The sequence below is a fragment of the Heterocephalus glaber genome, unplaced genomic scaffold (assembly GCF_053883595.1).
Source record: "Heterocephalus glaber isolate CG9 unplaced genomic scaffold, H.glaber_assembly_v1.0 deba00001567, whole genome shotgun sequence".
Classification (NCBI taxonomy): Eukaryota; Metazoa; Chordata; class Mammalia; order Rodentia; family Bathyergidae; genus Heterocephalus; species Heterocephalus glaber.
In genome coordinates this window covers 1-27,512 of record NW_028258353.1, presented here as the reverse complement: position 1 = coordinate 27,512, position 27,512 = coordinate 1, and the positions used below count along the sequence as shown (strand labels likewise).

Sequence of the window (27,512 nt, the reverse complement as noted above, 5' to 3'; positions counted from 1 at the left end):
AGGGCTCACCTTCTCTGCCCTAGGAGCTTGGGATGGCAGTGGGGGAGCTTCCTTCTGGGTGCTGGGACCAGCTCACCTTCTCTGCCCTAGGAGCCAGGGATGGAGGCGGGGAGCTTCCTCCTGGGTGGTGGGACTGGCTTACCTTCTCTGCCCTAGTTGCTTGGGATGGCAGTGGGGGAGCTTCCTTCTGGGTGCTGGGACTGGCTCAGCTTCTCTGCCCTCGGAGCCTGGGATGGAGCAATGGCAAGCATCTTGATGGACCAAACATTTTCATAAAGATTAATTTTGAGGGCCGGGGATTTAGCTCAGTGGCATTGTGCCTGGCTAGCAAGTGCAAGGTCCTGAGTTCTATCCCTGGTACAAAAAAAAGATTAATTTTGAGTAGTTTTTCTTTGAATATTATTTCAAAATATTTGTAAATATTCATTGGCTCAAGAGGATATAATATTATTTCTAAATGCATTAAACCAATGTATTCTCCTTATATTTGTATTAATTGAAAATTCATTTATTGAGCAATTTACAAGTTCTTAAGAATACTTTTTATAGGTAAATGAATGGATTTTATAATCATCATCAGTCTTGGCTTTGTTATGCTCTCTAAAACTACTGTCAGGTTTGATGATTCTCTAGAGAAAGATTCACAGGGCTCAGAAAGGCTGTTATGCTCAAATTTAGGATTTACTAGAGACAAGGGAGACAGATTAAAATCAGCAGAGGAAAAGGCAACAGGGTAGAATTTGGGAGGAATCAGACCTTGGCTTCCAGTCATCCTCTCCTAGTGGAAGGGAAAGGACAGTACCAGTCTTCCCAGAAATGATGTGTGACAGTGTGGATGGAGGTGCCAGCTGGAGGAATCCACTGGAGCCTTGCTATTGGGGTTTGTCCCCTAAGCATGGAGCTCCCACGTGACTGACTGTAGCTACTCAGTTGACAGCTCCCCTAGAGGTCAAATTGGTGCAGTGTGGTCCAAACAGGTGGTCCCTATAAACCATGTGATTAGCATCAACTCTCTGGTGTGGCTCAGGGTCTCAGGTATACAAAGACACTCTCATTAGAAAGGATTTTCCAAAGGCTCAGAGCTGCTCAACGGCCAGTCCTTCCTTGGAAAAGTTCAGGGTTTGAACATCCCAAACCTGCTGAATTAGCCCTTTGCCACACACTTTTAGAACTTACTCTTTTGACAGACTGCATCTCAACATTGCTACTTGTTTGTATTACTGATGTCGTGAGGTGGTTAGTTATGTTGGTACCTGTGAAATGATGTGGTTATTGGCCATGGAGAGGTTCAGAAATGTCACAAGTCAATGCTGAGGTAGAAGATAAAGATGGAGGCTGAAGCCCAAGTTTAAGAGCAGATTCAAAAACCGAGGAAGAGTTTTTGCTTTTTATAGATTTTACAGCTTTTATCATCTCATGTTCTTTTGTCAACAGGTTCAGGCACCAGGGGAAAGATCTGTGTTTGGCCTTATTAGAGGGAAAAAACAGACCTCCTGCCCTTGCAAACAACACATGTCAGTAGAGGAAGATAGAAAAACAAACAACCAGTTAAATATATAAATATATAGTATGTCAGATGATCAAGTGCTTTGAATAAAAGCAGAATCAGATAAAATAGAATATTTTCCTTTACAGTGGTGTGATTAAAAAAGAAGTTTCCAAGGAGATGGTATTTATTAAATGATTAGGGTCAGGGTTGTAGCATGGAGGTAGAACCCTTATCTCACATGCAGGAGACCCTGGGGTTGATCCCTGGCATTGAAGAAGAAGAAAAAAATAAAGAGGAAGCAATGGAGTGAGCCTAGTGGGCTGGGAAGGGTGATCCAGGCAGAAGCAGCAGTGAGTGGAAAGCACCTGGGGCAGGTGTACCTGTCCTGTGCGAAGAACCACAGAACACCCCTGTTGCTGGGGAGAGGGGAGAAAAGATTGCAGTGAGAAGGGAAAAGACTGCAGAGTGGGTCTTGGGGGAACTGGAAGCTGCAGGAGGTTTGTAAAGCAGATTCTCCATAGGCCCAAAGTCACGATTGAGGACTCAGATGATGCAAAACTACACCTGAAAAGGCAGAAGAAATAGAGTTAGTGTCACTTACTGGAACAGTCCTGTTTATACCCACATTTTCTGTATACTAAATGCTGAATGCAGTCAGCATCATGGAATTTAGCCAGTTGAAACCTCCTAGCACAGTCATCTTCTGGGCAAGAGTACAGGGAGAGGGATGGTGATTTTTTTCTCCTGTTATCCATTGATTTAACAAACTTTTGGTAAACTCCTTGGAAGAGTATTAGGTAACATTTCTTGACTGCTTACTATGTGCAACTCTAAACAATTTACACGAACACATTATGTTGATTCTTACATATACCTTCTGAATTAGATACTATTACTCATCTTATTTTTAGATGAGGAAATTGAGGTCAAGAGATATTAAATAACTTGTCCAAGATCTTTCTGTGGCCTGGATAGGATCCAAACTCAGGCAGCCTAGCTTGTCCCCCTGGTTTATACCATTATATTAAAGATAAAGTAATCGATGCTGTGAAAATATGTCACACATGTATCCCCACTTGAAACCAAGCAAGTGACTAAACATATTCTTTTATGTTGCCAGAGAGGTTTACTAGTGTTAAAATAGAACTTAATCCAGTTGATTCCAATACAGTGCAAGATGAACTCTGAGAGCTGGTCTTCTGATTTTGCTTTTTTTTTTTTTTTAATTCTTTTATTGGTACATTTTAGGTATACAATATGTTTACATTTATCATTGGGTGCTTGTACCTGTACATGATGTATCTTGGTTTTCATTTTTTTCCCCATTACCTGTGCACCTTTCACCCCCTCCACCCTTCCCTATTTACATAGATTTTGCTTTCATTTTTTTCTTTTCTCATAATTTTTCCTTTCCCTTCTTTCTTTTCCCCTTCCCCTCCCACCATCCCTACACCTTTGGATGTTTTAATATTTCAAATCATCAATTATTCATTTTAATCATTTTAATCCTTATTTAGACTTTCAGTTTCTCACACTAGAGAAACTACTAGGATTTTACACATGTGTGTCCTATTTATTTCACTTGAGAGTATGGCCTCAATATGCAACCATTTATCTATAAATGTCTAGTTTTTCGTTCTTTATGGCTGAGTAGTACTCCATTGTATAAAACCTCCCCCACACCTTCTTTTTCCAGTCTCCAGTTGATGGGCATTTGGGCTGTTTCCAAGCTTTAGCTATTACAAACTGCGCTGCTATGAACATGGGCGCACATATATCGCTGTGGTATGATTCTTTTAATTCTTTGGGGAAGATCCCCAGCAGGGAATAGCTGGGTCAAATGGGACCTCTAGCCCTAGTTCTTTGGGGTATCTCCATACTGATTTCCACAGTGCTTGCACCAGTCTACACTCCCAGCAGCAGTGGAGCAGGGTTCCTCTTTCCCCACAGCCCCGCCAACATTCGTTATTGGTTGATTTCATGATAGCAGCCATTCTTTCTGGAGTGAAGTGGAATCTCAGTGTTGTTTCATTTGCGTCTCTCAAATGACCAGTGATGTTGAACATTTTTTCATATGTTTATTTGCTATTTCTACTTCTTTATCTGAGAAATGTCTGTTCATTTCAGATGCCCATTTTTGGATTGAGTTTTTAAATTTGGGAGGTCTGATTTTTTAAAGTTCTATATAGATTGTAGGTAGTAGACCTTTGTTTGAGGAACAGCAGGTGAAAATTTTTTCCCACATTGTGGGTTGTCTCTTCACACTGTTGGTGGTTTCTCTTGATGTGCAGAAGCTTTTTAGTAAGATGAGATCCCAGTTGTTGATTCTTTGTGCTAGTTCCCATGCTACTGAGGTTTTGTTCATAAAGTCTTTTCCTATGCCAATATCTTCAAGAGTTCTACCTAACTTATCTTCCAGCAAGTTTAGTGTTTCTGTCTTAATATTTAGATCTTTAATCCAGTTTGATCTTAGTTTAATGCATGGTGATAGGTATGGGTCTAGTTTGTATCTTTGGCAGGTTGAAATTCAGTTTTCCAACACCATTTATTAAATAGGCTATCTTTCCTCCAATGATAGTGGTTGGCTCCTTTGTCAAAGATGAGGTGGCTGAGTATGTCTGGAGTTGTTTCTGCACCTTATAATCTATTCCACTGATCCTTGGGTCTGTTTCTTTGCCAGTACCATGCTGTTTTTATCACAGTAGCTTTGTAGTATAGTTTCAAGTTGGGGGTTGTTATACCCCCCTGCCATGTCTCTGTTGCCTGGAGTTGCTTTTGGTATTCTATGTCTCTTCTGGTTCCAAATGAATTTTTGGACTGTTTTCTCCACTTTATCTTAGCCAAAAGGCCGAGAAGCAATTGGATTATTTTCTCTAGTTTTGTGAAGCATATTGTTGGAATTTCAATTGGCATTGCATTAAATCTATATAGCAGTTTTGGAAGTATGGACATTTTCACTATATTGGTTCTTCCTACCCAGGAACAAGGGATGTCTTTCCATTTTCTTATATCCTCCTCGATCTCCTTTTTCAGGGTGCTGTAGTTTTCAATGTAGAGGTCTTTTGCTTCCTTTGTTAGCTTGATTCCTAGATATTTCATTTTTTTGGATGCTATTGTAAAAGGAATTGTTTCCCGAATTTCTCTCTCAGTGAGCTTGCTATTTGTGTATAAGAAGACTATTGTTTCTTGAGTGTTGACCTTGTGTCCAGCTACTCTACTGAATCTGTCAATTAGGTCTAGAAGTGTTTTGGCTGAGTATTTTAGGTCTTCTATATCATATCATATCATCAGCAAATAATGACAGTTTCACTTCTTCCTTTCCTACCTTTATTCCTTTTATTTCTTTCTCTTTTCTAATTGTTGTGGCTAATGTTTCCAGAACTATATTCAACAGGAGTGGTGATAGTGGGCATCCTTGTCTTGTTTCTGATTTTAGCATGAAAGTTTTCAGTTTTTGACCATTTAGTATGTTGTTGGGTATTGGTTTTTCATAGATAACCTTAATCAGGTTAAGGTAAAGACCTTCTATTCCAATTTTCTGTAGCGTTTTAATCATGAATGGGTGTTGGATTTTGTCAAATGTCTTTTCTGCATCTATTGAGGTGATCATATGGTTTTTGTCCTTGACTCTGTTAATATAGTGTATTACATTTATTGATTTATGAATGTTGAACCATCCTTGGATCCCTGGGATAAATCTGACTTGGTCAGGGTGTATGATCTTCTTGATGACCCTCTGTATTCTGTTTGCCAGTATCTTGTTGAGAATTTTTGCATCTATGTTCATTAGGGAGATTGGTCTGTAGTTCTCTTTTTGGGTTGGGTCTTTCCCTGGTTTTGGAATAAAAGTAATACTTGCTTCCAGGAATGAATTTGGAAGCCTTGCTTCCCTTTCAATTTCCTTGATGCATTTAAAGAGTAATGGCGATAGTTCTTTAAATGTCTTGTAGAATTCAGCCATGAAACCATCCGGACCTGGGCTTTTCTTTGTTGGTAAATTTTTTACTACATTTTCAATTTCACTCATTGTAATTGGGGTATTTAGTTTCTTTATCTTCTTCCTTTAACTTTGGCAATTCGTATATATCTAGGAATCTATCCATTTCTTCTGTGTTTTCCATTTTATTAGAGTACAGGTTCTCAAAGTAGGTATTGATGATCCTCTGGATTTCTGGTGGGTCTGTTGTGATGTCACCTTTTTCATTCTCAATTGCATAGATTTGAGCCTTTTCTTTCCTTTTTTTGATAATGTTGGCTAAAGATTTATCGATATTATTTATTCTTTTGAAAAAACAACTCTTTGATTTGTTAATTTTTTGTATCATTCTCTTAGTCTCCATTGCATTGATTTCTGTTCTGATCTTTATAATTTCCTTTCTCGTATGAGCTTTGGGTTTATTATGCTCTTCTTTTCCTAGGAGTTTGAGGTTCTGCATTAGGTTATTTTTCTGAGTTCTCTCTGTTTTCCTAATATGGACATGCACTGCTATAAATTTCCCACGTAGAACTGCTTTCATTGTGTCCCATAGGTTCCTGTATGTTGTACTGGCATTATCATTTACTTGCAGAAACTGTCTAATTTCTTCTTTAATTTCCTCTGTTACCCATTGGTTGTTCAGGAGGGTTGTTCAGGAGGTTCATGTGTTTGTGGGAGTTTTGTGATTTCTTATGTCATGGACCTCCAATTTTATTGCACTATGGTCTGATAATATACAGGGAGTAACTTCAATTCTTTTACATTTACTTAGACATGTCCTATGAGCTAGCATGTGGTCCATTTTGGAGAATGACTCATGTGCAGCAGAAAAGAATGTTTATTCTGATTTTGTGGGGTGGAACACTCTGTAAATATCTATTAAGTCCATTTGTTCAATAGCTTGGTTCAGTTCTAAAACTTTATGGTTAATTTTTTGTCTAGATGATCTGTCTATTTGTGATAGTGGTGTACTGAATTCTCCCACTACAATTGTATTAGTGCTTATTTGATTTTTCATGTCCATTATTATTTGTTTTGTATAGTTGGGGGCATTCATATTTGGTGCATATATATTTAGGATTGCCATCTCTTCCTCTTGGATTGTTTCCTTCACAAGGATGTAGTGACCATCTTTGTCTCTCTTAATTAGTTTTGGTTTGAAATCTACTTTGTCTGCAAATAAGATTGCTATCCCTGCTTTTTTCTGAGTTCCTGTCATGTGGAGAACTGTTTTCCATCCTTTTACTTTCAGTCTATGAATTCTTTTTGAGTCAGATGTGTTTCTTGTATAAGCATACTGCTGGATTTTGCTTATTAATCCATTCTGTCAGTCTATTTCTCTTGATTGGTGAGTTGAGGCCATTAACATTGAGAGTTATAATTGATAGATATTGCCTCATCCTTGTCATGAGATTTTGGTGTTGTTGGCTCTTTTATTTCTTATTTTTTTTCCCTTTCCCTTTAGTTTCTTACCTTGCCTGGTGGCTTCCCTCTGTTGGTCCCCATGGAGTTGTGACCTTCATTGTCTTTTTCTAGGATATTGCTTAGAATTGTTTGGAGTTCTGGTTTGGTGTTCATGAAATTTCTCAGGTGTTCTTTGTCGTGGAAGTATCTAATTTCCACATCGCTTTTGAAAGATAATTTTGCAGGATACAACAGTCCAGGTTGGAAGTTATTTTCTTTTAGGGCTTGAAATACTTCACTCCAGGATCTCCTTGATTTGAGGGTTTGTGTTGAGAAGTCTGCCATGATTCTGATGGGCTTTCCTTTGTAGGTGATTTGTTCCTTTTCTCTAACTGCCTGTAGGATTTTGTTCTTCTGTTGGGTTTCTGGGATCTTGACTATTATATACCTAGGTGTAGATTTTTTTGATCATGGCTAGTTGGAGTTCTATAGGCCGCACTTATCTGTATGTCCAATTCTCTACCTCTGTCTGGGAAGTTTTCTACTCTTTCTTCTGTGAACAGTTTTTTATGTCAATTGTACTTTCTCCTGTTTTTTTGTGGACTCCTGTCAGTCTTATGTTATTCTTCTTTGCATCATCTAGCAGCTGCTGGATTGATTTCTCATGGTCCCTTAGTATTTTGAAGAGATCTCTGTTTTCATGGTCCTTAAGCGCAATCCTGTCTTCTATATCTGATATTCTATCTTTAGATTCCCTTAATCTGCTCTGCATACTTTCAATGGGGTTTTTAATCTCCTGAATATCTGTTTGAATCTGTTTCATGGAGTCCATTTCTTTCTCATGTTGGGAGATCATGGTTTCCATTTCTTTCTTATGCTGGGTATTCATGGCTTGCAGCATGTTTCTGAGCTCATCTATTTTTTTTTATCTGTTTCTGTTCTAGAGCCTCTAATCATGTCTTTCCCTCTGCTCACCATCTCTTTTGTTATCTGGGAAATTATTTCTTTTTTGAATTTTTCTAGAGCCTCATTCATCTGTTTTGTTCCTTCCTGTGGTATCAGTTCAGGGTGTCCAGGTGGTTGATTTTTAGACTTTTCCACTTAGTTTCCCCCAGAATTTGCCTTTTTTGCAGTGAAAGTCTGAGTTTGTGCCTTACTTAAGTGTCTTCTCATTTTTGTTTTTCGTACTGTCCTTGGTTTAGTTCTTGGGTTGATACTTGGAAGTTGCTCATTGTACATATGTTTGTTGATGTATTTGGAACCCTTATGGAATGATTGCTTCTCAGAGGTGTCTTCCAGATATAGCTGGTCTTTAGGTTTTGAGTCTCTAATGGCTCTGAGGCTGGCTCATTTCCATTATACCAGGAAGGACAACTGATTAGATCAATCGCAAGACCTTAGGCCAAGTGATACAGTCAGCAACACAATAGCATCAATGAAAATGAATAAAGACAAAAAAATGACAATTTGTGGTAGTTATTAATCTATCACCTTTAACTGTGTGAATTAAATCAAAATCAAGGACCTACCCAACATACGTTTATAGTGAATAAACTCTTCAATATAGCAACTTTACCCTTTGGGATGGGGAGTTAGGAGTTGGGGAGGGGGAATAGGTAAGTAGAACGATAGCGGAAGGTTAGCAGTGAGGCCAGAGGGCACAGGCAAGAGAAGGAAAGAGAAGAAAAGAAAGGTAAGGAAGAAACACGAATTAGGGGCAGAACAGGTACACAAAGGGAGATGAAGAACAATGTGGGACAGCAAGGGAGTGAGGCAGAGACAGAGAGAAAAAAAAGAGAAAAGAAAGAAAAAAGAGAAAAATAAAAATTTTAAAAAAGTACCAAAGAAGAAAAAAAAATTAAAAATAAGAGCAAAAAAATGGTGGTAATTTTAAAAATAACAAATAAAAGATAAAAATGAATGGCCTCCTTCCGGGTATGTCTCTGTTGTCACAATAGACAACATGGGCAGCAGTGTGCAGTTATAAGTCAGTGATTCTCAGTAAGCCAGTCTCAGACTTGTGAGATTCAGGAAGATTTCTGGCTGAAACCCCCAAGATGAGCTCCCTGTCCTCCTACAGGGTTGAACTCTTCAAGGCTCTACTGCAGGTTCCAGCTGCCTTTCCCCTGAAGATAGTCCAGATCCTGATGGGAGGTGATGATCCCTGTAACTTACCAAGCATGGTGGTCTGGTGTGCCTTCATTGCAGAGATTCTTTTCATGTTTCCAGTGGGCTTGTTTTCATCAGGGAGCCTGAGAGAGGCCCTCTCTCTGTTGTTCCCTTCTGCAGCTCAGGACAATGGCCATTATGCTCCCTTGTGCCTCTGTAGTGTGGATCCACATAGCTGTACAGCCAAGAGGCCCGGGGGGGGGGGGGGGGGGCGTGCCCTGTTGTTGCGGTGCCTGGGAGGCCAAGCTGGAGGCTGGTGGGCGTTCTGGGGATCCTCACCAGCTCAGTCTCCTGGTGGAAAGTGGGTGGAGTGAGCCAGACTGAGCAGGGCGCACTCAGCCCATGCCTGCTCTGCCTGCATGCATGGCCAAGCTGCTGATTTTGCTTTTTGATAGGGGCTAATTTTGGTCTCTGTACATCTTTGCAATGGTCACCAGGTGGCAGTACAACCCAATTTAACACAGTGCCAATGTCAATGACCAGTTGAACAATTGTTTTCCTCCCATGTTGGTGCTTCCACACAAAAGTGATGTCTCTAAATTCTGTTCCCTGGTCCCACAGAGAAATTAACTGTTAAGAATTTTTCTTTGCCTCAGTTACAGTCACATGAATCTTTTGTCAACTCTGAAAGAGCTCCATTTTCACTTTTTTTGTTTTGTTTTGTTTTTTAAGACACGGTTTTGTTGTGCAGTTCAGGCTGGTCTTGAACTCACTATGTGGCGTAGCCTGACTTTGAACTCCAGGTGATCCTCCTGTCTCAGCCTCCCAGGTGCTGGGATCACAGACGTGCGCCTGGCTCCAATTTCACTTTTATCACCTGTATCAAAAGCTTGTTTAGGTGTTTAGCTTGTTAGGTGAGATATGCTGATTAGCTTGATTTGACCTTTCTAAAATGTATCCATATAGGAAAACATCATATCGCACCCCATAAATAGATACAATTATCATTTGTCAATGAAAAGAAACCTTGTTGAAACAGGGAATAAAATGTTTCATGTTTTAAAGAACTGCATTTAAAGCATGAATACTATTATCTTGACCCACAGGTACTGGCTGGGTCTCCCTTCTTCCCCTTAGGGTACATAGATGAAGCCTACAATTCAGGTTCTTCTGCTTCCCCTTGGTTCCAGGAATCCTGGCATCTGATGCTTGAATTGTGTGGACGCTATCTCTGGACACCAACTTGGCGTCATGTCACCCTCAGTGTCAATCACCTGTGCCGCTCATTCTGTGTCTCCTGTTCCTAAGAGACCTGGAGGGTGTTTCAGCTTCTCCTGCCATTAACTACTGTTCCAAGAAGATGTTTTCTTTTTTTTATGCCAAAAAACCCTGCCTCTCATCTAGGCAAGTTTCCTTGGGAAGATGAATCCACAAAGGAGTCAGAAGAGCAGAGCAGCAAGGTGCAGTTAATACTCTGCCATGCGGCACACCTGCTGCCTCCCTACTATCTTGTTGTAACTGGGTTCTGGCTCTCTCTTGCCAACACTTGTACTCTTGCGGTCTCTCAAGGGAAGTTTGTTCCTGACCTCACATTCCATGTTCAAACAAAGCTCTTTCTTTACCTAAGCCAGTTTTCATTGTCTCTGCTTTCAGATTTCCTGGAGCACACTGAAGACTTTGGGTCTTGCTCACTGTCAGCCATCCCCTCTCGTGTCAGCTCTGTCATCCTTCTCTGGGGCCCTCTCTTCTCTTTGTCCTTTCAGAGCCCTTTAACTACCTCATGCTGGGAAAGCCCAAATCACAGCCTTTTTTATTTTGTTGAACATTTCTACAACTTGTTAATAAGTAGCCAGTTATTAAACAGTTACTGCTTTGGGTTGATTGAACTGATAACTCTCTCATATATGATTCCTAAGTTAGTGATATACAGTAAATGAGGTCAAGTAATCTTAAAACAGGGGTACTTCCCTTTAGACGTATAAAGTTATGGACAACTTAAAGGGACTAACTTTCCACATATTATTTCTGCATATTGAAACCTATTAAAATCCATTTGCCTGAGAACCAGCCTGTGATCAAGGAGTCCTGCCTATGTGACTCTCCCATTTCCTCTTCCACAGTGATTCATCCCCCACTTTAAAAAGAAAAACACAGTTCTCATCTATACAATCCAGATGCAGCGCCAGATAGATAAAACCCCAGGACATCAGACCAAGGCAGCCATGTTAAGAATGTGAATGACTCCACTGAGTGAATAACCAATTACTGGGCAAGGTAAGAGGCATCTGATTCTTTGCCAGCTGATAGATTCCTAATTTATTTTTAATTAATTAATTTTATTGGTGCATTTTAGGTACACAATATAATGACATTCATCATTGGAAATTTGTACCTTTACATAATCTCTTGGTTATTTTTTCCCCATCCCCCTGCCCTTCCTTCAACCCCTCCATCCCTCCCTATTTACAAAGACTTTGTTTCCATTTTTCCTTTTCTCTTATTAATTTCATTCCTTTCTTTCCTTTCCCCTACCCCTCCCACTTCCCCCTCACCTTTGTGCATTTCCTTCCTATTTCACATTATCTATTATACCTTTTAGTCCTTATTTACACTTTCAGTTTCTCACACTAGAGAAACTATTCGGTATTTACACGTGTCCCATTTTTTTCACTTAAGTGTATCACCTCTGCTCAGCCACCTCATCTGTGACAAAGGAGCCAACCATCCTCATTGTAGGAAAGATGGCCTATTTAATAAATGGGGTTGGAAAAACTGGATTTTAACCTGCCAAAGATTAAAATTAGACCCATGCCTATCACCATGCACTGAATAAAGGTTGAAGTGGATTAAAGACTTAAATATTAGGACAGAAACACTAAATTTGCTGGAAAGTGAGTTAGGTAGAACTCTTGAAGATATTGGTATAGGGAAAGACTTTATGAACGAAACCTCAGTGGCATGGGAACTAGCAGAAAGAATCAACAACTGGGATCTCATCTTATTAAAAATCTTCTGCACTGCAAGAGAAACCATCAACAGAGCTAAGAGACAACTAACAACGGGGGAAAAATTTTCAGCAACTGTACCTTAGACGAAAGACTACTATCTAGAATATATAAAGAACTGAAAAGAATCAGACCCCCCAAATTCAAAGACCGAATTCAAAAATGGGCATCTGAAATGAACAGAAATTCCTCAAAGAAGTAAAAGCAGCAAATAAATATATGAAAAAATGTTCAACATCACTGGTTATTTGAGAGATGCAGATGAAAACAACATTGAGATGCCACCTCACCCCAGAAAGACTGGCTGCTATTAAGAAATCATCTAATAACAAATGCTGGCTGGGGTGTGGGGAGAAAGGAACCCTTCTCCATTGTTGGTGGGAGTGCAGACGGGGGCAACCACTGTGGAAGTCAGTATGGAGATACCTCAAAGAACTAGGACTAGAGGTCCCATTTGTTTTTGTTTTTATTAAATTCTTTTATTGGTACATTGTAGGTGTACAACACAATTATATTTCTCATTGGGAATTGTACCTTTATACAATGCATCTTGGTTCTTATTATTTTCCCCATTCCTAGCCCTCCCTTCACCCCCTCCACCCTTCCCTATTTACAAAGACTTTATTTCCATTTTTTCCATTTCTCATCATTTTTTCCTTTCTCTTCTTTCCTTTCCCCTGCTCCTCCCACTACCCCTATCCCCTTGGACCTTTTATTCCTATTTTACATTATCGATTATTCATTCGAATCATTGGTACATTTTAGGTATACAATGCAACGACATTCATCATTGGAAATTTGCACCTTTACATAGTCTCTCTTGGTTCTTGTTTTTCACCCTTGCCCAGCCCTCCCTTCAACCCCGCCAGCCCTCCCTATTTACAAAGATTTTGTTCCTATTTTTCCATTTTCTCCTATTAATCTCATTCCCTTCTGTCCTTTCCCTTAGCCCTCCCACTTCCTTCCCCTTTGCCCCTTTTCTTCCTATTTCACATGACCTATTATACATTTAGTCCTTATTTACACTTTCAGTTTCTCACACCAGAGAAACTATTCGGTATTTACACATCTGTGTCCTATTTATTTCACTTAAGAGTATTGCCTCAATGTGCATCCACTTAGCTATAAATGTCTCTAATTTCTCATTTTTTATGGCTGAGTAGTACTCCATTTTATAAAAAAAACAACATTTTCTTTATCCAGTCTCCAGTTGATGGGCATTTGGGCTGTTTCCAAGTTTCAGCTATTACAAACTGCGCTGCTATGAACATGGGCACACATATATCATTGTGGTATGATTCTTTTAATTCTTTGGGGAAGATCCCCAGCAGTGGAATAGCGGGGTCAAATGGGATTTCCAGTCCCAGTTCTTTGAGGTATCTCCATACTGATTTCCACAGTGCTTGCACCAGTCTACACTCCCACCAGCAGTGGAGCAGGGTTCCTCTTTCCCCACAGCCGCACCAGCATTTGTTATTGGTTGATTTCATGATAGCAGCCATTCTTTCTGGAGTGAAGTGGAATCTCAGCATTGTTTTCATTTGCATCTCTCGAATGACCAGTGACGTTGAACATTTTTTCATGTATTTATTTGCTATTTCTACTTCTTTGTCTGAGAAATGTCTGTTCATTTCAGATGCCCATTTTAGGATTGGGTCTTTGAATTTGGGAGGTCTGATCTTTTTAAATTCTTTATAGATTTGAGATAGTAGATCTTTGTCTGAGGAAGAGCAGGTGAAGATTTTTTCCCACATTGTGGATTGTCTCTTCACACTGCTGGTGATTTCTCTTGCTGTGCAGAAGCTTTTTAATAAGAAGAGATCCCATTTGTTGATTGTGCTAGTTCACGGGCAACTGAGGTTTTGTTCATAAAATCTTTTCCTACACCAATGTCTTCAAGGGTTCTACCTAACCTCTGTTCCAAGTGGTTCAGAGTTTCTATTTTAATATTTAGATCTTTAATCCATTTTGATTTTAGTTTAGTGCATGGCGAGAGATACAGGTCTAGTTTTAATCTTTGGCAAGTTGAAGCCCAATTTTTCCGGCACCATTTCTTAAAGAGGCTATCTTTCCTCCAGTGAGGGTGTTTGGCTCCTTTGTCGAAGATGAGATGGCTGAGTGTGTCTGGCGTTGTTTCTGCATCTTCTAATCTGTTCCACTGGTCCTCAAGCCTGTTTCTTTGCCAGTACCATGCTGTTTTGATCACAGTAGCTTTGTAGTAGACTTGCAGGTTGGGGATTGTGATACCCCCTGCCATGTCTCTGTTACCTAGAATTGCTTTTGCCATTCTGGGTCTCTTCTTATTCCAAATGAATTTTTGGATTGTTTTCTCGAGGTCTATGAAGTATGCTGCTGGGATCTCAATTGGAATTGCATTAAATCTATATAGGAGTTTTGGAAGTATGGCCATTTTCACTCTATTAATCCTTCCTACCCAGGAGCAGGGGATGTCTGTCCATTTTCTGATATCATCTTCAATCTCTCTTTTCAGAGTGCCATAGTTTTCAGAGAAGAGGTCTTTGATTTCTTTTGTTAGGATGATTCCTAGGTATTTCAGCCTTTTGGATGCTATTGTGAAAGGAATTATTTGTGCTATTTCTCTCTCATTGAGTCTGTTGTTCGTGTAAAGGAAAGCTATTGATTTTTGTGTGTTGACCTTGTAACCAGCTACTTGACTGAATTCGGTTATTAAGTCTAGAAGACTTTTGGTGGAGTTCTTGGGGTCTTCTATATAGAGTATCATGTCATCTGCAAATAATGACAATTTGACTTCTTCATTTCCTATCTTTATTCCTTTTATTTCTTTCTCTTGTCTAATTGCTGTGGCTAATGTTTCCAGAACTATACTGAACAAGAGTGGTGATAGTGGACATCCTTGTCTTGCTCCTCATTTGAGTGTGAAGGATTTCAGTTTTTGACCATTTAGTATGATATTGGCTGTTGGTTTTTCATAGATGGCTTCTATCAGTTTGAGGTAGAAACCATCTATTCCAATTTTTTGTAGGGTTTTTATCATAAATGCATGTTGGATTTTGTCAAATGCTTTTTCTGTGTCTATGGAGATAATCATATGGTTTTTGTCCTTGCCTCTATTGATATAGTGTATTACATTAATTGATTTTCGTATATTGAGCCATCCCTGCATCTCTGGGGTGAATCCCACTTGATCAGGGTATATGATCTTCTTGATGATCTTCTGCATTCTGTTTGCCAGTATCTTATTAAGGATTTTTGCATCTATGTTCATTAGTGAGATTGGCCTATAGTTCTCTTTTTCAGTTGGGTCTTTCTCTGCTGTGGGGATCCAGGTGATGCTTGCTTCCACGAATGAATTTGGGAGTATTCCTTCCCTTTCAATTTCATTGATGAGTTTAAACAGTAGTGGCAGCAGTTCGTCTCTAAATGTCTTGTAGAATTCAGCAGTGAAGCCATCAGGGCCCGGGCTTTTCTTAGGTGATAAGTTTTTAATTACATTTTCAATTTCATTGGTTGAGATTGGGTTGTTCAGAATTTTTAGGTCTTCTTCATTCAACTTTGGTAATTCATATGTATCTAGGAATCTGTCCGTTTCTTCTGTGTTGTCCATCTTATTGGCCTATAGGTTCTGGAAGTAGGTATTGATGATCCTCTGGATTTCTGCTGGGTCTGTTGTAATTTCACCCTTTTCATTCCTAATTGCATGGATTTGGGCCTTTTCTTTCCTTTTTCTGACAAGGTTGACTAAAGGTTTATCAATTTTGTTGATTCTTTCAAAGAACCAACTCTTGGCTTCATTGATTTTTTGTATTGTTCTCTTAGTGAGAGGTCCCATTTGACCCAGCTATCTCCCTGCTGTGGATCTTCACAAAAGAATTAAAAGAATCTTACCACAGCGATATATGTGCACCTGTGTTTATAGCTGCACAGTTCGTAGTAGTGAAAGCTTGGAAACAGCCCAAGTGCCCATCAACTTGAAACTGCATAAAGAAGATGTGGTTTGTTTATAAAATGGAGTACTACTCAGCCATAAAGAATGAGAAACTAGAGACATTCATAGGTAAATGGATGCATATTGAGGCTATCCTTTTAAGTGAAATAGATAGGACACACATGTGTAAATACCGAATAGTTTCTCCAGTGTGAGAAACTGAAAGTGTAATTAAGGATACACATGGATGAAATGGCCTAATAACATATTTCTCGGATTGTGTTTCCATGGCGTGTCATATGACAGCATCGAAATTTAAATTAGGGAGAAGTTTGGCTTATGTGGAGTCTGCTAACTAACTGAAGTTTTTTTCCAGATCATTATTTGTACAGTGTTGGTTTGGGGGATCTTTCTGAAACAAATCACACTGTCTGGTGTCTTGTTGGTGCTTGAGATGCTTTTTTAAGTTATATGGAAAAATGTTTAAGTGCTTTTCAGTTTTGTTTTAATTGAGTTCTATGGTATTGAATATTATTGTAGTTTTTTTCCCCTTGCATTGCTCTTCTTTGAATGGTTTCAATTTTTTGTATGTGTGTGTGTTTGATAATAAAGTTATTTTAAAAAAGAGTATCACATCAGTGTGTATCCATTTAGCTATAAATGTCTCTAATTTCTCATTTTTTATGGCTAAGTAGTACTCCACCTCATAAAAAACACCCACATTTTCTTTATCCAGTCTCTAGTTGATGGCCAATTGTGCTGTTTTCAAGTTTTAGCTATTACAATTTATGCTGCTATGAACATTGGTGCACATATATCACTGTGGTATGACTCTTAGTTCTTTGGGGAAGATACCCAGCGGGGGAATAGCTGGGTCAAATGGGACTTCCAGCCCTAGTTCTTTGAGGTATCTCCATATGATTTTGACAGTGCTTGCACCAGTCTACACTCCCACTAGCAGTGGAGCAGGGTTCCTCTTTCCCCACAGTCCTACCAGCATTTGTTATTGGTTGATTTCATGATAGCAGCCATTCTTTCTGGGGTGAGGTGGAATCTCAGCATTGTTTTCATTTGCATCTCTTGACTGACCGGTGATGTTGAACATTTTTTCATATGTTTATTTGCTATTTCTACTTCTTTATCTGAGAAATGTCTGTTCATTTCAGATGCCCATTTTTGGATTGAGTTTTTAAATTTGGGAGGTCTGATTTTTTAAAGTTCTATATAGATTGTAGATAGTAGACCTTTGTTTGAGGAACAGCAGGTGAAGATTTTTTCCCACATTGTGGGTTGTCTCTTCACACTGTTGGTGGTTTCTCTTGATGTGCAGAAGCTTTTTAATAAGAAGAGATCCCACTTGTTGATTGTTGGTATTAGTTCATGGGCAACTGAGGTTTTGTTCATAAAGTCTTTTCCTACACCAATGTCTTCAAGAGTTCTACCTAACCTCTGTTCCAGTGAGTTCAGTGTTTCTGTTTTAACATTTAGATCCTTAATCCATTTTGATTTTAGTTTAATGCATAGTGAGAGATATAGGTCTAGTTTTAATCTTTGGCAAGTTGAAACCCAATTTTTCCAACACCATTTCTTAAAGAGGCTATCTTTCCTCCAGTGAGGGTGTTTGGCTCCTTTGCTGAAGATGAAGTAGCTGAGTGTGTCTGGAGTTGTTTCTGCATCTTCTAATCTGTTCCACTGGTCCTCAGGTCTGTTTCTTTGCCAGTACTATGCTGTTTTTATCACAGTAGCTTTGTAGTATAGTTTCAAGTTGGGGGTTGTTATACCCTCTTGCCATGTCTCTGTTGCCTAGAATTGCTTTAGCTATTCTAGGTCTCTTCTTGTTCCAAATGAATGTTTGGATTTTCTCAAGGTCCAAGAAGTATGGTGCTGGCATTTCACTGGGGATTGTATTGAATCTATATAGCCGTTTAGGAAGCATGGCCATTTTCACTATGTTGATTCTTCCTACCCAAGAGCAAGGGATGTCTTTCCATTTTCTGATATCATCTTCAATTTATCTTTTCAGAGTGCTATAGTTTTAAGAGAAGATGTCTTTGATTTTTTTTGTTAGGTTCATTCCTATGTAGTTCATTTTTTTGGATGCTATTCTGAAAGGAATTGTTTGCCCTATTTCTACCTCAGTGAGTCTGTTGTTCATGTAGAGAAAGCTATTGATTTTTGTCTGTTGACCTTTTATCTAGCTCCTCTACTGAATTTGGTTATTCAGTTTAGAAGACTTTTGGTGGAGTTTTGGGGGTCGTCTATATAGAGTAGCATGTCATCTGCAAATAATGACAATTTGACTTCTTCATTTCCTATCTTTATTTCTTTTATTTCTTTCTCTTGTCTAATCGCTGTGGGTAATGTTTCCAAGAGTATATTGAACAGGAGTGGTGATAGTGGACATCTTTGTCTTGTTGCTGATTTTAGTGTGAAGCATTTCAGTTTTTGACCATTTAATATGATATTGGCTGTTGGTTTTTCATAGATAGCTTTTATCAGATTGAGGTAGAGACCATCTATTCCAATTTTGTGTAGGGTTTTGATCATAAACGAATGTTGGATTTTGTCAAATGGTTTTTCTGCATCTATTGAGATGATCATATTCTTTTTGTCCTTGGCCCTATTGATATAGTGTATTACTTGATTGATTTGCATATGTTGAACCATCCCTGCATCCCTGGGATGAATCCCACTTGATCAGGGTGTATGGTCTTCTTGATGATCTTTTTTGTTCTATTTGCCAGTATCTTTTAAGGATTTTTGCATCTATGTTCATTAGTGAGATTGGCCTATAGTTCTCTTTTTTGGTTGGGTCTCCTCTGCTTTGGGGATCAAGGTGATGCTTGCTTCCAGGAATGAATTTGGGAGTATTGCTTCCCTTTCAATTTCATTGAAGAGTTGAAACAGTAGTGGCAGCAGTTCCTCTCTAAATGTCTTATAGAATTCAGCAGTGAAGCCATCAGGACCTAGGCTTTTCTTAGTTGCTAAGTTTTTAACTGTTTTCAATTTCATTGGTGATATTGGGTTGTTTAGAATTTTTAGGTCTTCTTTGTTCAACTTTGGTAATTCATATGTATCTAGGAATCTGTTGATATCTTCTGTGTTTTCCATCTTATTGGCATATAGGTTTTTGAAGTAGGTATTGATGATCCTCTGGATCTCTGCTGGTTCTGTTGTAATGTCATCCTTTTCATTCCTAATTGCATGGATTTGGGCCTTTTGTTTCCTTTTTCGGATAAGGTTGGCTAAGGGTTTGTCAATTTTGTTTATTCTTTTGAAGAACCAACTCTGCTCCATTGGTTTTTCGTATCATTCTTTTAGTCTCCATTGCATTGGTTTCTGCTCTGGTCTTTATAATTTCCTCCCTTGTATGAGCTTTGGGTTTATCCTGCTCTTCTTTTTCTAGAAGCTTGAGGTTTAGCATCAGGTTTTTTAATTGGGCTCACTCTGTTTTCCTAATATGGGTATTCACTGTTATGAATTTCCCTCATAAGACTGCTTTCATTATGTCCCATCAATTCCAATATGTTGTATTGGCATTGTCATTTTATTGTAGGAACTGTGTGATTTCTTCTTTAATTTCCTATGTGACTCATTGGTTATACAGAAGTGTGTTGTTCAATTTCCATGTGTTTATGAAATTCTTGTGCTTTCTTTTGCTATTGATCTCCAATTTCATCACACTTTGATCGGATATTAGGCAGGGGATAACTTAAATTCCTTTGCACTTAAACATGTTCTATGAGTGAGTATGTGGTCTAATTTGGAGAACGACCCATGTGCAGCTGAAAAGAATGTGTACTCTGATTTTGTTTGTTGGCACACTCTCTAAACATCTGTTAGGCTTCTTTGTTCAAGAGTTTCATTGAGTTCTAGTATTTCGTTGCTTATTTTTTGTCTGGTTGATCTATCTATTTGTGAGAGTGGGGTATTGAGGTCCCCTACTGCTATTGTATTAGTGCTTATTTGATTTTTCATGTCTGTTAGTATTTGGTTTATATAGTTGGGCTCACTAGTGTTTGGTACATATATATTCATGATTGTCATCTCTTCCTCTTTGATTGTTCCCTTTACAAGGATGTAGTGTCCTTCTTTGTCTCTCTTAATCAGTATTCGTTTGAAATCCACTTGATCTGGAAAGAGGATAGCTACTCCTGCTTTTTTTCGGGTTCCCGTCATATGGAGTATTGTTTTCCATCCTTTAACTTTCAGTCTATGAGTTTCTTTTTGAATTACATGTATTTCTTGTATGTAGCATATTGTGGGATCTTCCTCCTTGACCCATTCTGCCAGTCTGTTTCTTTTGATTGGTGCATTAAGACCATTAACATTGATGGTCATAACTGATATGTATTGACTTATCATTGTCATGACTTTTTCTTTTTGTTAGATTCTCCCCCTTTGCATTTAATTTCTTGTCATGCCTAATGGATTCATTCTACTGAGATTCCTGGGGTTGTGATCCTCATTGTCTTTTCCTAGGATATTGTCTAAAATTTTTGCAGTGCTGTTTTGGTATTCATGAAGTTCCTAAGGTGCTCTTTGTCATGAAAGTATCTTATTTCTCCATCAATTTTGCAAGATAGTTTTGCAGGGTACATCAATCTGGGTTGGAGGCTGTTTTCTTTTAGGGCTTGGAATACATCACTCCAAGCTCTTCTTGCCTTGAGGGTTTGCATTGAGAAGTCTTCTGTGACTCTGATGGGCTTTCCTTTGTACGTGATTTGTTTTGTTTTTTTCTCTAACTGCTTGAAAAATTTTGTTCTTCTGTTGGGTTTCTGGAATCTTAACACTTATATGCCTATGTGTAGACTGTTTTTGATCAAGGCTATTTGGAGTCCTATATGCCTCCCTTATCTGTATGTCAAGTTCTTTTCCCCTGCTTGGGAAGTTTTCTGCCATCACTTCTTTGAATAGTTTTTTTTGCGTTGTCTACACTCTCTCCTGTTTCTTCATTGACACCGATCAGTCTTATGTTATTCTTCTTCGCATTGTGTAGCAGCTGTGGGATTGATTTCTCATGGTCCCTTATAATTTTAAAGAAATTTTTCTTTTCCTGGTCACTAATTGCAATCTTATCTACTATATCCGAGATTCTCTCCTCACATTGGCTCATACTGTGCATACACTTTCAGTGGAGTTTTTAATCTCCTGGAAATCTGTTTTTATCTGTTTCATGGATTCTATTTGTTTCCTATGTTGTGATTCCATCATGTTCCTCAGCTCCTCTATTCTTTTTTCTGTGTCCCCTCTAGATTTATTAATCATGTCTTACGCTATGGGTACAATCTCTGCTGTTATCTGAGAAAGTATTTCTGATTTAATTTTTTCCAGATCCTCTTTTATTGCCAGTTCAGGGAGTTCAGGATGTTGAGTATCAGAGTGTTCCATCTCATTTCCCTTTGGGGTTGCTTTAGGTGATCTGTGAGTCTGGCTTTGAGACTTGTTTAAGTGTCTTCTCATTTCAAGGGTGTGTGTGTGTGTGCTGCTGGTGCCTGTGCTGGCTCACCTTCTTGGTGCTGGGGGTGGTGGTAGGATGGCCTTGAAGGTTCACCTCCTCTGCACTCCTCCACAGCTCTGCTCCTCGATGCTGGGGCTGGTGGTCAGATTACCAATTTCTTGATAAAAGATGAGTATATGATGTTTTTAAACATAAAACTTAAAAGGAGTACAAAGAATCAAACAATATTGTGTAAATGTAAATTTATTTCTACCCAACTAATTTGTTTGAAAGTATTTGACCAATGCTCACAAATAAAAATAGAAAATAGAAATAGTATTGATGTTGAGTCTTATATAATTAACCAATTTTCATCCTTGGATTCATTAACTAATTGGGAAAATGTTTCTTTGATCAGATTCATTTCCAATGGTGTATTTCTGAGGATTTATAAGTTAGATGTACTATTTGGATTAATAGCTAATAAATAAAATTTTAATAAGCAAATCTAGAAGTAAGTTTTTAGCACTTGGAGCTTTATAGCTATAGGAGATATAAGTAATATACATATTTTGTTACAAAGGATATGAAAAAATAATTTATAAAATTCTTTGAAGGACAGAAAATATTAAGAGAATGATCTGTGGGAGAATATAAATCAAAGTTCAAGGAGGAAAGGGAATTTTGTGAAACTTCTAACTTTAAAAATACCTTTCCTTGAAAAAATGATGGTGGGAGTCAAATTGCTATGGCCTTTAGATTCCACTGGATACATTTAAAAGAGTGATGTAGCAGTTTTATTGAAAATGTCAGTATTGTAATGTGCTGAAAGTTGTATCACTTGCAACTATTTAAACTTAAATAATTTCTTTAAAGACCTTAAAAGTCAATTAAAAAAGGTATCAGAGGCTCTGTAGCATTTCAAGATCCTTTGAGGGTTCTTGTGAGTGAAATGTTTGGGAATCACAAGGCTGGATCAGGTGATACCTCCTTTGACCCCAGGTGTGTCTCCCTCCTTCCTGTGGCTGACATTGAATTTTGGAAGTTACTATGAGAATGGGATGGAGAATTTATGCCTACAAATATTAGAGGGGAAAGCAACACTGTGAGGATCTCCCCATTCCATCCACCTATTAAAAAACATGTCTTCATATTTTTTCTGAGATCTGACTAAGCAGAGCAGCCCTCTTTCTCTCAGATAAAATGTGGCATATTAGTTGAAGGTAGAAACAGACTTCGTATGGCCATCAGAGGCCAGCAAATGATGTGACCAAACTAAAGGCTAAAATAAATGAGCCCATGAATAACAAATTGGAATATTCATTTACAGTTATAATTGAATATATTCCTTTTTAGAGGATGTCTTATGAAGATATTTTTAATCTGAATGGGAGATATGTGTAGCAATGTAATTGATTTTTATCTTATTATGGTGTGGGTTTGTGTGTGATTTACAGCCTGTACGTGGTCGAATGTAACTATTGAGTTGTATCATATCTCATCCATGTTCACAATTTGAACATGTGCCCCCAGACTATGATGATATTGAACAGCTGTTCTATTATTTTCTATGCTTTTTTGGGGGGGGGGGTGTTCTCTTTGCCTAAGGATGTGAGAAATTTCCCAGAATTTATCCTTTTTATCCTGAAGTGCATTTATCTTGAAGATGTTTGGTATTTAATTTGCTGAATTTTCTGATAATTTTGGCTTGTTCTAAAACTGAATTTTTGTTCAAGGGATTCATGGCATTATGGTTAGGTTAATAAGAAATAAATGAATATTTAAGACCATTTGGGTACTTATAAGTCAAAGGTTATAGTGTGTCCCATGGTTGTGGGCTCTCCCTGCTGTGCTAGGAGTCATGGAGAATCAGAAATTCTTTCTAAGGATGGATATTACTTATGCACAGCTGAACTAAATTAACAGTGAAAAAGGGACATAACCACAGATACTGCAAAGATTAAAAATGTAATTAGCTGCACCAAATCCGTATAAGGAGAAGGGGTCCAGGAGATGCAGGAAGGGAGAGGGAGGGAAAAGGAGAGGGTTAAAAAGAATAACTAAGATATGTCATGTACATGTACCAACTCCCCATGATGAATGCAATCCTTATGTACTATAAACAAGAACCAAATAAAAGATGTAATTAGTAGTATGTCAGAAATAACTTCAGGATGATGAATTTGAAATTGGATGAAATGTATTTTTAGTAAATATAAATTAATAAAATCAACTCAAGTGTAGGAAACCTCCATGGTGATATAGCAGGTAAATAGAGTCAGTAAATAAAAATATTTCCATACAAAGTAAGTCAATAAGCAAACAAATTACAACTGGAGGTTTTGCATGTCAAGCATACCAATAATTTCAGGAATAAATAATTCTAAATGGCACAGTCCTCTCAGGAAAATATAAAACAAGAAATATTATTTCATTTATTTTATGAAACTAGCATAAACTTGATACTTAACCTTTTTGCGGCAAATATAAGAATAATTTATTACAAACTGATCTTGTTTATGAAAAGATGCAAAATTAGTCAGTAGCAAACTGAATCCAACGATTGTAAAGACAAGACACATCATCAGAAGAACTGGATTTCTTCCCGGACATAAAAGTTATTCTAAGAGGTCTGTTAATGTAATTCACCATATTAAGATATGAGAAAATAAAACACATATGATTATCTAACTAAATGCAGAAATAACATTGGTATCATTCAATGTCCATCCATCATTGAAAGGGTTAGGAAACAAAGGAGAAAAAGGAACCTTCTTAACATAATATTAAGGTTATTTACAAATAATGTACAGAAAATATCATATTCAAATGTAAATTATGAATGCATTTGTCTTAAAATTAGGAGTAAATCAGACAATGCTGCAGTCACTACTTTTGTTCAACATTGTAGTAGAATTTGTAGCCTGAAAAAAGAAAAGGGAAAAAAGAGTTAAGTAGCTGGACAGAAAGAAAAAAGAATGTCATTTGTGGCAGACTACCTATTTAGAAAACCCCAAATAATAAATTTATTAAAATATAATATCTCACTGTTGACATTGTTGCTGGAAACTTAGACATCTGCTTCTCCATTCTTTCTAGTGATTTTAAGAACCAACTGGCAGTCTTTATTAAATTATTCTTCTGTTTAAATTGGCCCTAGGCTAGGCTAGTTTGCAATAGGTATCTTGGCTGATATATAATTATTTTCATCTCTTGTATATCTTTATTTTACTCGGTTATAGTAATTTTATGTGCACAAGATTGAATTTCTATTTTCAGCCAATTCACTACAAATATTATTATAACATTATTTGCTTTTCATTGTTATTTTCAAGTTTAATTTTAATGATTCCAAAAGAACACATTGTACTAATCCATTTTGTTGTGGGACATTTAGGTTATCCCAGATTAAAATTATTTTAAACAATGTAACAATAATCATTTTTATACATTCAGCTTTCTTCCTTCCTTTGAATCCATTCTTAGGATCATTCCCATGTGTGCCTTTTCCACCCACTGCTCTGTTTCCAAAATATTGTTCTATTTTTCTCAACATAAGTTCTCAAACCCTACAATATAGAATGTTTTCCAAGAATTTTAAAACCCTTGCCTTATGTGATAATTAATCCTGGTTGTCAACTTGAGAGGACTGAGAGATGCATAGAAAACTGAGGAAGCCCACTTCTGGGGTGTCTGTGTTTCTGGAGAAGATGGGTCAGCAGCACGTTCAGTCAGCTGGGACCTGGGTAGAATGAAGAAGTGGAAGAAGAAGGAAGCTTGCACTTGTGCATGCTCAGCCCTTCGCAAGCAGGTGCATTTTCTGCTGCTGTTGTCACTCATGCATGTCAGACTCCGGATCCTTCAGCCTTTGACCATGGGCTTCTATTTGGAAATCTCTAAGGGGATTTCAGACCATCCACCTTGGACTGGGGCTGCCTCCTTGGTCCCTCTTGTTCTGAGGCTTCCAGTCTTTTGGACTGAGAGGCTACTGGTTTACCCAGCTCTCCAGTCTGCAAATGGCCACTGTGGGACTATCCAGGTTGTGAGCATGTAAGGCAATCTAAGAGATCCCCTCTTATAACTTTATATTCTACTGGTTCTATTTCTTTGGAGAACTCTGACTAGTATACTTTATTGTTTGTCAGAAAACATTTTGAGTTTGATAGGGCAGGCTTTACCGAATTCTTTCAGTTGATAAAATGTAACCCCAGATTTTGCCATAAGATTTAGTTTTATCTTCGTAGGAGCAGCGGTAACCTGAGAACTCCGTGATGTCAACACTCTATTTCTGGTGCTTTTAATTTCCATTAAGCACCTTCTAGGCTCTGGATGTTCTACGCTGTGGGGCTCCAGCTATGAACAAAGTTATTACTCTCATGGAATTTGCCTTCCAAATAGAGATAGACAAGAAAATAAAGAAGGTAATTTCGGGTAAGTGTGTGATGAAAGTCCTAATGGGAGTTTGTCCCCCTTCTGCCTCTTGCTTTCGTACCCTTTTTTGCTCCTCCTCTTCTTCCCATCATAGTAGAACACAGCAAGAGGACCATCACCAGATGCTGGGCCCTCTGTCTTGGACTACTCAGTCTTCAAAAGGGTGAGCCAATAAATTCCTGTTTCATTGTAAATTACCCCATTTGTGACATTTTGTTACAACAGATGTGGAGTAAGACAATAGTGAACTTACGTTATCTTCAACAAGAGTTCCAAGAATACAAAGAGAGATAATCCTTTCAATAAATGGTGGGAAAACTGAATATCTGTATACACAATGAGAGTGGACCTTTATCTTACACCATACAGAAAAATCAATTAAAGATGAATTAAAGACTTAACATAATATTTTGACAAAAAGTTCTGAGGAATAGGTAAGTTGTCTCAATACAGTTTCCATTTTTGTGGTTTTTTTTGTGGAATTATGTCTTTAAATGTTCTAAGATTACCCCACTTAGATTGGTGATAATCTTACTTTTATTTTATTTTATTTTATTTTTTTTTGCTTAAATTCTTTTATGGGTACCTTTTAGGTATACAATACATTTACATTCATCATTGGGTGCTTGTACCTGTACATGATGTATCTTGGTTCTTATTTTTTCCCCATTACCAGTGAGCCCTTCACCCCCTCCACCCTTCCCTATTTACATAGACTTTGTTTCCATTTTTTTCTTTTCACATAATTTTTCCTTTCCCTTCTTTCCTTTCCCCTTCCCCTCCCACTTCCCTACCCCTTTCGACCTTTTCTTCCTATTTCAAATGATCATTTATTCATTTTAATCATTTTAATCCTTATTTACAGTTACTTTTATAATTTACCTATTATGCACAGATATATCATCTTTCTCCTCAGAACTTTAGAGAGAATTCATTCCTTAAGCAAAATTATTCTTGTGCCATTAGCTAGATTCACAGCTTGACTACCCTAGGACCTTATTCACTCATTCATTTATTCATTCTTTCATTCATTTAATTTGCTTTTCCACTCACCAAATATTTTTGAAAATGCACTACATGCCAGACATTATGCTAAACTCTACAACTAAAAAAAGAAACAAAGACATGGTCTCTGCCCTTGAAGAGCTAAGAGATGAGTGGATTTTGGATAAAGTTTGTCATTTCTGTCTTGAACCATTAGCTGACTATAGCTGACAGAGTTATGTAATCAAGTTTATTTGCCTCATTTTTCCCTCTGTGGATTTTAACTATGCTTATATTCTATCTCTTTTGCTTTATCAAAGGGGAGGGCTTGATTTCAGCCTTGCTTCTAGGCAAGAGCAGTGCATACAGTGTAAGGTTTCATGCCTCTGCTTTCAAGGTTTAGAGGACTGAGGACTTGGAGTCCTGATGCTTCAGCCAGGTTGACCTTGTGAAATCTCCACACAGCTTAGCTCTGTAGTTTCTCATAATATCATTTTTGTGAATGAATTATTTTGTGAAATATATTCTTAATAAAATCTAATACACAAATAACTGCATTTTTTTAGTGAAGAGTTATATCATAATTTCTGATCAGAAAAAATTGCTATAAACTCTGTCATTTAGACTAGAAAGTATGATAACCCAAAGGACAGATACCGTACCTTTCCTGTGCTGGTTTCTTGAGGTGGAGGCTTATACAGGCATGACATCTTTTCCTCCCCTAATTTGGCCACTTGTGATCCATCCAAAGAGCATGTGTAGGTCTT

At 37.9% G+C, this 27,512-nt stretch overlaps 1 long non-coding RNA gene across 1 annotated transcript; it reads right to left on the bottom strand.

Moving 5' to 3' along the window:
- Window positions 1–11,513: 11,513 nt before the first annotated feature.
- On the bottom strand, window positions 11,514–27,459 carry LOC147823738 (uncharacterized). Its single transcript, XR_015443367.1, has 3 exons — window positions 27,408–27,459; window positions 24,941–25,072; window positions 11,514–24,254 (listed from the first exon to the last, which is right to left on the bottom strand). It is a non-coding gene; the product is annotated as an uncharacterized LOC147823738 (long non-coding RNA).
- Window positions 27,460–27,512: the final 53 nt, after the last annotated feature.